Source organism: Solanum pennellii, chromosome 8 (genome assembly GCF_001406875.1).
Source record: "Solanum pennellii chromosome 8, SPENNV200".
Classification (NCBI taxonomy): Eukaryota; Viridiplantae; Streptophyta; class Magnoliopsida; order Solanales; family Solanaceae; genus Solanum; species Solanum pennellii.
The window spans coordinates 47,636,316-47,649,543 of NC_028644.1; the positions used below are offsets into that span (position 1 = coordinate 47,636,316).

The window sequence follows — 13,228 nt, forward strand, 5'->3', positions numbered from 1 at the left end:
AAAGCCAACACTTTTTGATTTTAGGCAACGCTTTTTAAGGGGTGACCTAAAAAGGCGTAACCTTTGACCTTAGCCTACACTTTTAAAGTGTTGTTATAGCAGCTACACTTAAAAAGGGTGCCCAATAAGGTAAAAAGACCACGCTTTGTAACATCTCATTGGCAACAATTTTATTTGATAGTACTACACATTTGAACGTGGCCTTTGCTTTATCATTGACCACACTTTAAAAGTGTAACTTTTTACAACTCTTCAACAGCAAAACTTATAAAGTGTAGCCTTCTCTATGTACATACTACATTTTATATAATCAATAAGCCACACAATTGGCATCCCTGTAGCAACACTTTTAAGGTGTGGCAACGTTGTCTAGAATTTTGATATCCACAATTTCTAATTGATAAATAAAAGTTTTGGTTTGGATAGATTCACTAATCACATAATTGTATAATATAAATAATCTCAAACATCAATTAACTAATTTATAATTCAATATATAGATTTACAATAAACTTAAAAAATGATGTCTTGTACTAAATATTTTGAAAGGAGTATCTTAAAGTGGTGTACTAGCAATTGTGCTAAATTTCACAATGTATCCAAACATATATAATAATAATTCAAATACACTAATATTGTTCGCCTGAATAAATTGAGTTGACCTGGGAACATTATTCAAATTTCATCACCTGCATATTCCTGCACACTCAAAAGAAAATTAAATGTTAGAAAAAAAAATTAACACTCAACACTAGTCATGGTTAATCATCCTGAGCTTTGGAAAATGAGGAACAAACAACAAAGATCGCATAAATCTACTGCACTAAAATGAACGGATAAATCAGATCCTCCTTGTTGCTCGTAACAACATATTAGCCACTTCTATCAAGACAATGCAACAAATGAAGGGTTCAATTCCTAGTTTACAAGAAGAGCTTTCATGATATATATCCAGTTTGCGCATTTCATGATTGAGAAAATTATCTCAACAGAACTAATTAGTAGTTTTACCCAAAATAACTAATTAAGCACCACTGCAGTAGTCGTCATAGTTGAAAATAAAATAAGTAAAAAATAACAACAAACATTCCAAGGAATCAACATGTTCATACATCAATCAGAGATATAAATAGTCATGCCCCACTAATTCAAGATGAACCTATAAGAGGATAGTCCAAAAGACAACATCGTAGTAGTGTAGAAGTCATCAAAGCTAAACAAAATTCTGGACTCACGAAGAAAATCATGATTATGATATAATTTCCAGCAAGTGATCAATACAATTGTTCAAATATGGACAAATTGAAGTAATGTTCAAAAGTATGGAAGAAATACAACAACAATATGCTTACAGGTCATATCATCGAGAGGCTTGGGATGCACTGACCCTTCTTGATTGATACAACTAATCTTCCTGAAGTTCTCAGCACTGCATCACCCAGGAATACTACAAATAAAAGCCGAAAATCAAGACACACCAGAATGCCGTAACCTTATCACATGAATAACTCCGTCAATGTGAATGTTGATGTCCGTAAGGGATATGATATATTTTTTATAGTTTGAAAGTATTTTTGAACTTTTCTCGATAAATATAGGTGTGTATTAGGGAGAATTATGAAATAAATGAAAATTAGAGTAAGAGAGATATTAATGAATGAAAGATTACGTACAATCCCTTAAGAAAACCTCTGTTTTTGCGAGGCAGGGGAGCAACATATGTGGGGGGAGGTAACACTGGAGAAGGACCACCCTGATAATAACAATTCCCTTCTCCATAAGTACTACACTAAAAAAGAGAAGGAAAATTAAAGGTCATAATGTCAAGCAACAACACAAATGTACTATTTGGAAAAAGATAACAACTGTATGCAGGAACATATTGTCAGAAATTATATGATTCTTCACTTAAATTAGTAGCCCTTCAAACTGCATATAAAGAGCACATGAAATTCACCTCACATTTCGGATATATTTTAGCAATGAATCTCGCTTCTCCATCCGAATACAAAGAACAGAATAAATAGATAAAACTAACAAATAAGTTATTGCGACAGAATTCATATTGCAAAATCAACTCATTATAGGAAAAGCTAAAGTTCAAAGAATCGGTTGTTTGTTCAGTTTGTAGATTGTACGCGTTACGTGTAAATTGTTTGTTAGCTTACTATTGATTCGGTAGCACTTTTTGAAGAATGTAACAGTTGTTCTCCAGAATGCCAACTGATTTTTTTCGTAGAGGTGAGTTTAAAAGATATTGTGGCATAATCAGCTATCATCTAAACGGATAGACAAACAAAAAGACACAAAGAAAGACGGCAGTGAATGCACCCTGTTTTGGAAATGAGATCATTTATTCTTACACATTTTTTTGTATTCCATCTTTGCTCCTTTACATTTAATCAGCACAATAAATTCATTTCTCCCGAAAAGTGAAGATCAGTAGAGCATGTACATATGACATACGTACTTCATGAATGGATAAGAAACCAATTATATCCTTTTCTTTGCCTAGTAAAATTGTAGAACTATCAGTGCAAGAGGTGTTGTCTAGAGCACGAACAATGGTGCACATACCATATATAATTTGAGTTGTTTTTTGTCAAGGGTTTCTAACAAATAATTTTCTTCTTTCTTAATGTCTGTAGGATAGTGGATATGATCGAGGCAGAGATTTCAGACTCAATTAACTTCAAACTATGTAGATAGCAAAAATAAAAAAAGAAAAAGGAAGGGTAATCAAAACACTTCCCTACTGTATGGAAATGCAATAAACCACAAACATATAGCTTTAACTAACCTTTGAAGAACGCCAACCCACCACTCTTTTTGACAAACAATGCAACTGGAACACCTAAATCTCATCATAATTCAATATTAACAACAAAAACGCGAAAGTAAGAAACACCCATAATTTTCAAAAATAACCACAACTCTAAAAAAAACCATGCCTAAGCACATGATGAAACAACATAACTCAAGCACATAAATCAGAAGAAGAGTACATATGATGAAACAACATAATTCAGACACATAAATCAGAGAGAAAAGTAATTCTTAATACTTATCTATAAAAATATAAACGATCAACTTGGACATCAAATATGATCCCACAACATAAGACCTTTTTACATACTCTTAATCAAAAATTTCCCGTTCCTTGGGGATGAAACAAACAGTTTTTAGAGAGCATCCATAGCACTGTTTTTCCTACAACCTAAGCATGAACATAAGAAAATTGAAAGGAAATTCATTAGGAATCTTATGTCCTCATCTATCCGGCACTTTGTACTTTGATGGTTGATATTTTTACTGGCTGGAAGTATGGCATCTTCACCCAAATTTTGTTACTTGTCCACAGACTAAAGGCTTTGCAATTGGTTTAACATTAAAGTATAAGAACATATTGCTTTTTAGTAAAAAAAAGTTTGAGGAAAAGAAAAATTACTCTTCTTTCGATTCTCGTGCAATCAAGAGTACATGTTGATGCTACACTAATCTTTATTAATAGGACCTGATACAAAATATACCATAATCTTTATTTTATGAAGTATGTGATCTTACCATCCTCCAGATAACAGAACCAAATATAAAAGCTGAGGAAATTTTCATTTTAGCCTGAACGTTGTTATTCCATCACAAGAAGCCGCATATTCATCACTTTAACTAGAAGGGAGTTCTCAGTCAACATGTAAAGAAATAAATGTATATACAGGAGATAATATAAGCTCAAACTAGCTACATTTCATGGTAATGTACTTAGACTGGAACAATACCTTTACACTCAATGAGCTAAAATTCTCCATTTTACATACATAAATGAACAAACCTTATAAGTAATCAGTGCTTTTATTTAAGATTTATAGTTCCAGCATATAAATGAAGCAATTTAATTATGTCACTACTTATAATCAAGATAGTAACTTCAGAATTCCCATTTAAATACAGTAATGACATCGGAACAAAATTAGATAGATGGGACTCTCTTGCGTCCATGCATGTTAACCTGAACTGCCTCCATCAACAACCTTCACATGAAATAGAATCTACACTTCCTATGCAACTATTGTCTATAGACATTAGATCAACAGAAAATTCTAGTGACTTAAATGATCTGGAAAACGTTTCTTTTGCTTTGTAACCACCATCAATACTTTATTAACACAAATACACAATGCAGTATCAAGTGAATCACATGAAATTAAGTTTCTTCCATAGTCATATGGCAATGACTTAATTATAATGCACAAGATTGCAAGTGCACATGCACACACATGCAATGCATTCACATAAATGCCTTGCATTAATTTTCTATTAATTCTTTCTACTCTAGCAAAAGACGCACTTACAAAAATGCCTCTGCTGCTTTACTGAATCCACTCCCTCAACCTGTTGCCGAAGAAGCTATCACACATTCGCTCCTATGAAGAATAGTGAGCAAGATATAAATTAGATATACATTCATAGACAACTGATGTAGGATAAGACTAAAATTGATCCACGTCTTTACACAAATCGAAGATACACATACACATTCATCTACTTTTAAACATTTCCTCATAAATTTTGAACCTGTATTGCTTACAGATTTCTTGTTAGCTTCTGTTGTAGCCTCAACTTTGTCTAGTTGATAATTTTTATTGACAAGTGTGTTTAGTCATTCAAATTTCTTCAGTTGGAGATTGATACTAGCACGATGAACAAATAAAAATATAACATGCCTTAATCTTATCAGAGAAGGTCGTTCAAGGTCTAACAATACCACCTTTTGAGAACAGTAAAGAGTGACTCGATCCTTTTGTTCATCAAAAAATGGTATCAGAGCTATGAAAGATGAAAAGAAGTATGGTATCAACAGAAAGATAAGAAAAATAAAAAGAAAATTGAACAAATTATATCCAGAATACAAAGAACTTAATATTACAAAAACCAACAATAAAGGATTAGAAGAAATGATAGATATTATTTCTAAATTAGAATATAAATATAATAAATACTTAAAATTACGATGAATAACGAATATAAACAAGAACTTGATAAAATAATTATGGCAAAAAGAAAAGAATTAAGGCACAGACAAAATAGACTAAATAACAATATATTTGCAGGAATTTGTGAAAAATCTATAATAGCACAAAGAAATACTATTTTATATCTAGAAATACAAATAAATAATTTAGAATATAAACTACAACATAATTTATAAATGAATAAGGAAGAATATGCAATAGATGAGAAAATATTTGAAAACTATGAAGGACTAAAAATAAGAATAATATTTTCTAATCTAAGAAGAAGATATAAGAAAATAGGTGACAATTTAAGTTTAATGTTAGAAAAAGAAACGGTAAAATTAGAAGACAGTTTAACTGCTATGGTAAGGATAGCAAAAGAAAATGAAGAAATAGATAGAAAAATGAAAATTGAAAAAATAAAACATCAAGCGAGGAAAGAGGTACAACAAATAGAAGAAGTAAAAAACAAAGAAATTTTAGAGCTAGAAAAAAAATTAGCAATGTTGAATGAAAATGTATGAAATAAAACAAAAAGAGAAAGAACAGAAAAGAAACTTGGCAAATGAAATAAACAAATTTAAAGAAAGATTGCAATTAGAAGAAAAATTAGAAGAAAGTAATCAAGATAATATAACTAATCTACCAGAAGTAAGAATTGATGATATCAACAATAATTTAGAAGAACAATACTCAGAAATAAGTGAAACATATACAGAACTTTTAGAGAATATAGACAATACAAAAAATGTAGAAATAAATACGGGAGATATAGACATGAATGAAAAACCTAGTACATCAGGAGTAAAAAATCCAAAATACTTAAATCGAACATATTATAATATAAGTTATGAAAAGTATGATAGAGAAAAGATTTTATAGGATAAAAGATTAAATAAATGGACGCCTAAATCAACAACTGAACAACATAATTTTTTAGATTTAGACTGTGTAGCAGATATAAATAAAACAATTCAATTATGGATGAGATATATATCAAAACAATTAATAGATAACAAGATAAGAATGACGGAAACACCAGGATATATAGAAAGAACACTTATAGGAACAGTAAAATTATGGTTACAAAATTTAACAGAAGAAAGTATAAAGACTTTAAGAAATAATAAAAAATTTAATGAAGAAATAGCTACAACATCTATGGAAATATTAAATAAATATGAAATAGCTATAAGAAATGAATTTAGTAGTATGACAACAGAAGTAGAAGAACAAAATAAAGAAAAAGTTATAAATAGAAATTTAATGGCAAAATTGACAATATGTAATATGTGTTATATAGATGAATATACATGCGCATTTAGAGAATATTATTATAAAGGAACATATAACATGGAAGAAAGTAAGGAAATAAGAAAATCATATTTTACAAAATTACCAGAACCTTTTAGTTCAAAAATAATAAAAAGTTGGAATGAAGCAGAATTAACAGATACTTTAGGAGCTAGAATGAAATTCTTACAAAGATGGTTTACAGAATTATGTGAAAAACATAAAGAAGACATAAAAATGGAAAAAGTATTAGTAAAAAATTTAGCATGTTGCAAAAATAAAGTAGCACCTCAATTTGGCTGCACAGATAGATATTATAAAAAGAAGTATAATAGAAATAAAAACTATAAAAAATATAGATCAACATATAAATATAAAAAACCAAGAAAGAAGTATTATGTAAAAAATTACAAAACTAAAAGACCATTTAGACCAAAAAGAAAATTGACGGAATGTACTTGCTATAATTGCGGAAAATTAGGACATATAGCTAAAGATTGTAAATTACCTAAAAATCCAAAGAAAAAACAGATATCAGAAATAATTATGGAAAACTAAAAATATACACAAATAGAATATGTCGATTACGATTTAGAAAGTGAAGATAGTATATATGAAATATCAGAAAATGAAATAAGTAATGACATAGAATTAGATCAGATAATGAACTTTATAATATAAATGACTGAAGCAGATATACAAATAATAAATAAAGAAGAATGTCAAGATGAAGAAACTTTAGAACAAAAAATAATATTTGATAATAGTATATTCGAACAAATAAAAGGAAAAGAATTAGATCTAAGTGTAGAAAAAATATTAGAAGTACCAAAAATAAAAAATTGGTTTAAAAGACAAAAAGAAAAATATTATGTAGTAAGTCAAAGAGAACATATCATAGACTGTAAGTATACCAAAGGAAAAGCTAAAATACCAATAATAAATAAGAGAATAATTAATAAAGAAATACAAGATATAAATGCTAAAAACCCAATTAAATATGTACATTTAGGAGGAACTGAAATATTAATAAAAGCATGTTTTAGAGAAGGAATAGATACACCTATAGAAATTTATTTAGCAGATGACAGAATTATACAACCTATAGAAAAAAGTATAATAAGTGCAGTAAAAAAAGGTAATTTAATATACCAAAAATTTAAATTTATAATAAGTGCTAATTACTCAGTAGCAATTAATGACAGAAAGTTAGATAAATCATTAGTATTATATTGGAAAATGTCAGGAATAGAGCTAGCACCTGGAAGTAAAATATTTACAGCCAGATGTAAGAATTTATATGTTTTAACAACAAAGCATAAAATAACAGCAAAAAACAAAATAAATAAAATAAAAATAGAAAACCCCTTTGAAAAAATAGTTACGGTTATAGATAATAATGACTATAGTTATAACGAAATTGATATAGAAGGAGATTTAGAGATAGTACAAGAAAGACTAAGCACATCAAAAAGAATAAGTGATAATGATATATCACAAACATCATCAAAAATGAGTACTTCAAATAGTTCCAAAAGAATAAATAAGTTCATAAAGATTAATAGAAGAAGAAATAAAACCACACCATTATTATATAACAGGAATAATAGAACAAAGAAAATATTTAATATTAATAAATACAGGACAAGAAGAAATCTATATTACAAGAGAGTTAGTAATGGAAGATAAAATAATAACTACGGAACACTCATGCCCAGAGTTACCAAAAGTATTAATAAATATTGAAGAAACAACAGAACAAGAAATAATAAATGGAGGTATACCAATGATAATAAAATTTAAAATATATCAAGGAAATGAGAATATAACATTAGGGATAAAATGGCTAGAACAAGTAAAACCATATAATATAGAGGATAAACAACTAACGATAAATTATCAAAATAAAAAAGTCATAATAAAAAGAACTTTAATATAAATATATGAAAATATATATACTCGCGAAGATAATAATAGAAGGATATTATAACATATATTATACACCAATGATAGATACAGGAGCAGAGGCTAATATATGTAAATACAATTGTTTACCAGAAGAAAAATGGGAAAAGTTAAAAACACCAATAGTAATAGTAGTAACAGGATTTAATAAGGAAGTATGATCACATACAAGGCAAAAAATATAAAAATACAAATATGGGATAAAATATTAACTGTAAACGAAATACATAATTTTGAACTAACAACAAAGGATATGTTATTAGGAATGCCATTTTTAGAAAAATTATATCCACATATAATAAAAAAAAACACTGGTGGTTCACAACACCATGTAAACAAAAGATAGGAGCAAGAAGAGTAGGTAACAAAAGAAGAAAAACAACAGAATGGATTAAAGGCAGTGAAAAAATTACACAAAAATTAGAAAATATAAAAGAAGAAGACCCTAGAATAGAATTAATTATATTTTCCTTAGATAAAGTAAAAATAATCCAAGAAAAATTAGAACTATTGTATGACAGAGATCCTTTACAAGGATGGGAAAAACATAAAACAAAAGTAAAAATTGAACTGATTGATGAAAATAGTATAATAACGCAAAAATCATTAAAATATAATTTTAATGATTTAAATGAATTTAAAATACATATGAGTGAATTATTAAAAAATGGATATATACAAGAAAGTAATAGTAAACATACAAGTCCGGCATTTATTGTTAATAAATATAGCGAACAAAAAAGAGGAAAAAGTAAAATGGTGGCTAACTAGAAAAATACAAGATTCAGTAACAACAAAAGAAATTAGAAGATTGGTATTAAATAAATTAAACTTAACATTTACAATTGAAGTAATAAAGACTAGCAAGAATGGTGTTGCAGACTACTTATCAAGACAAAGCTGCTCAGACTGAGAACAAAAATGAAGATACAATCGCAGAGCTACTCAAAGCCATTACTACACTTTGTACCAAAGTGGACAGAATGGACAATGAGATACAAAAGCTAAAGACTAATGAAGATAACCTGAAGTCTAAAGCTAATATAAGTCAGCCGCATGACTATAAAAATGCGGAGTTACGTCGATCGGAAGACGATAAAATTCCGGAGATAAAAGGAGACGATGGGAAACTCCCTAAAACCCATAACGTTTGTTTAAATACAGCTGCAGGTACAAGCAGGAAAGTTAGTGAGAAATCACGAAATACAAACTTAAACCAGTTATTTATAAAACCATTTACCCAAAACACACAAAAACATATACCCACGGAACCGCAAACTTCTACATACGCAATTAGTATACAGAGTGATAAAAAAAGATACAATTATATCACACAATCATACATTGAAAATATATATAAGATCCAAACCTATTTAAATCTCAACCCCAGATCTAACCAAACCAAAGATCCAAACCAAGACTATATAACCCAAAAATTACAAGGATACAATAGACTTATAGCACAACCAAAAACTAGTGCTAATCTAGTCAAGACATGTTATAGTTATGGATTACTAAGTACAGTATATACATACGACGGAGAAGAAATTAGTGAAATATCAGAGTTATACAAAGCATTTATTACATACAAAAGAGTTACAAAAGGAAACTTGTTTTATATTAAGTTTTATACAGCACCAGCAGAGATATTGTATGAAGAAATTAAGTCATCGATTCAAGTTATTAAGATAGGATTAACAAAAGATATGATCATACCAAAAGATATTGGACATCAGAACGAAATACCAAAGATAGAAATACCAAGTTTTTATGCCAATAAAAGAATAATTGGTATATCAACTATTATACAGGAATTAGTAAACAATTATTTAAATGGAAAAAACTATATGGAGTTATTACACTAGAGATCAAGTTATGATATATTCGAACTCGAGGGAGTTAAGAAGAGCAGATATGGATGAAGTCCAGCGATGGATTTTGTCACTATTAAAACCAGAAGAACAACCTACAACAAGAGCATTGAAAAAGGAATTTATTTCAAAAGAATTATTAATCAGATATTGCAAACTTATTGGACACAAATATCCAGATCACAGATGCTCCAAATGCAATGGAGAAGATAACGTTATACCAGATGTTGATTTGGAATAAGGATAAGGAGATAAAGATGCAAGGTAGGATAAGGATGAAGAAAAGAAAAAGAGTTATGGCAGACAAAGAAAAAATGACAAACGAAAAAAGAGACATAAAGATAGAAAAGGTGACAGACTAAGAGATAGAAATCTTTGAAAAAATGTAAAAATAAAGAGATAAAATTCCTTTGTACAGTAAATAACTTTTTGCTTTTTTGAAAGGCCAATGTGTATAGCCGGCCATTTGTAAAGTTTTGTTTAAAAAGTCGTAAAGTATACAGTAGACGCACTTATGTGCAGACTTAGGATTTAGTATATATAGATTGCCAAATTGTAAATGAAAGGCAGGCAATGCCAAACTAAAGTTCAAGTTAATAAACACTCTCTCAAAATACAAAACTCTCTCAAAGATACAAACTAAGAAAAACATATGGAAAAATCGGAAATACAATCAGATATCTCAGATAGCATGACAAATCAAGAGGCAAAGGTATATTGTTTATTAGATATGCATAACTAATTTCATATATTCCTGAATATCATATATATGATTGATTAAATTTATGTTAGTTATTATACACTAGAAATATTTGAATCATGAATTCTAGTTTGCTAGTAAACGGGAAACAGGGAGAAAACTGCTAGACTATGCCATCCCACAGTGGAAACCGGTAGGCGAGGGATGCCGTTAGGGGAGTACACAAGGTTGAGGCGCTGATAAGCAGTAATTATCCGCTAAAGTACGATGCTAGTAGTGACCGGAAAACATGATAACGATACTCTAGTTTATAATAAACTAATATGAATTTAATTAGGTTATGATATGATAGGAAGGAATAACTGAAGAAAAACCTGCATAATAAAAAATAAACATGTTTACAATGTACGATGAAATAAGAAGCTATAAAACTTTGATTTTATATATACTCAAAGATATAGAAATTGATGACATAAAAAGAGTTATATGGGAAAAAATATTTGAATATGATTTAGAAAATATATTAAATCAAGAATGGTATGAAATAAATTTACAAGAATTAGAAATAGAAAGAATAGATATATACGATTTAGAAATAGATTCAGATTAAAATGAACTATGACTATTTAGAATATTGGATAAAAACTATGGAAAATATAAGATTATTAGAACAATTAATACAAGAAAATTTAAATATATATCAAAGAATCCAAGATATATTATATATAGAATATATAATAAACAACCTTGAAGAAATAATTAGATTAAAACAATTATCAGAAGAAATTTATGATAAAATATATTTTACTCTACAATATATATATCTTAACTTATGATGAATTCCGCACCCCCAAAAATAAACTTTTTAAAAATAAATATAATAAAAAATTGTCTGACCATAATCTTAATTCAGAGCAACCAAAATCATCTTCTGCATGAACAACGATTTAGTGATGACGTAGTGCTATGGTCTATTACATGTGAATTAACAGATGCATGTCATTCTTGTTCTTCGTCATTATTTTATATTCAATATAATATAAATGCACAATAAAATTCACATATTACTAATTAAGGAGACAAGATAAATATATATACTTTTTGTCTGTATTTATTTTTTGTCTCTTAGTTTAAGTATTAAAAGCAAACAAAATTCCATTTGGATCAAAGTCTCAAACTTTGTTTCCACAAATTTTTGTCGGTATGATTGATCAACTCCCCGACTACTACTTCTTAGTTCATACAAGTGTTTGACCGACCAGTAATTAGACACTAAAACTAAGAGAAGTAATAAGTTGTACAATACTAATTTGCGAGGTAATAAGAGTTTATGACACTCTTCCCCTATTTTCTCTTATTCTTCATACAACACTCTTTTGTCATGGAAATTACAAAAACATTTAGGATATTAATCTACTTTTCATAATGAAGGCAGTGGTTTTGGAAAAAATATTAAAGTAACAGAATACTAGAGCCAGTGAAATTCAAAAACAACATAACTAAGACACTTTATGTTGATGTTTTGTGTCTAGCGTGGGCAAGCTAAAAACATACCAAAACAAAAAAATTCATTTGGATAAAAGGTTCTTAGAAATCTACCTAACCATCAAACCAGACCTAATAAAAAAACCCTGTTGGGTTATGCTTCAAACACAGAGAGGATAATACACTCATAAGGCAGTGCTGTTCAACATGACCTAAAGCATTACCGCCTCATCAACTCATCATCTGACATCAACCGGTACTGTCTTCTACTGGGACCCGTATATATGTGGTAGAAGAGTTATATACCTAGGCATTTGGCCGGTGCAGAGTTCAGATTATATATATCTACAACTGATTTAGAGATCAAACATTGCAAGGAAGTGAAAAAATGTGTACCTTTAAACATGGAAGGAAGTAAAAAGCGAGTGAAAACATTGCCGCAATTACTTCAGAGGAATTCTTATAAGGCATTTGGGAGAAGAAACCCTAATATCAGCGCTCTCTAATTTGGGGGAAAAAATAAGCGTCTGACTACTTATTTTTTCGTTTGAGAAATTGTAACTTTTTAGTTTTGCCTTTTATAAATTGGGGGGAAATTAGATACGAGGGAAGTACTATTATCTCGGTGAATTTTATTAAATTATTAGGGCACACTTATAAGATGTATTTAAAATTATAAAAATTAGACATTTTAAAAGTGTAATCATATGTATAATGAGGTGTTGCCAATTATATTATTATTCAGCAACACTTATAAAGTGTAGTCTATACTATTAAAGAGTATATAAGTGTTGCCAATGTTTTTGTGGCCAAAAGCCCTGTTCAAAGGCCACACCTATAAAGCCTTTCCACATTAACTTTTGGAAACACTTTTCAAGTGTTGTCTAGAATTGTTTGCCTTA

The 13,228-nt window shown here is 29.0% G+C and overlaps 1 long non-coding RNA gene across 29 annotated transcripts; it reads right to left on the bottom strand.

Moving 5' to 3' along the window:
- Nucleotides 1–453: 453 nt before the first annotated feature.
- On the bottom strand, nt 454–12,884 carry LOC107026654. Of its 29 annotated transcripts, none has more exons than XR_003580060.1 (8): nt 12,723–12,884; nt 12,551–12,632; nt 9,296–9,434; nt 4,350–4,421; nt 2,801–3,666; nt 1,674–1,789; nt 1,353–1,447; nt 454–699 (listed from the first exon to the last, which is right to left on the bottom strand). It is a non-coding gene; the product is annotated as an uncharacterized LOC107026654 (long non-coding RNA). The 29 variants fall into 29 exon arrangements; XR_003580062.1 differs by lacking the exon at nt 9,296–9,434 and adding an exon at nt 10,131–10,236; XR_003580063.1 differs by having other exon boundaries at nt 2,801–3,514; nt 12,441–12,632.
- Between the last annotated feature and the right edge of the window lie 344 nt (nt 12,885–13,228).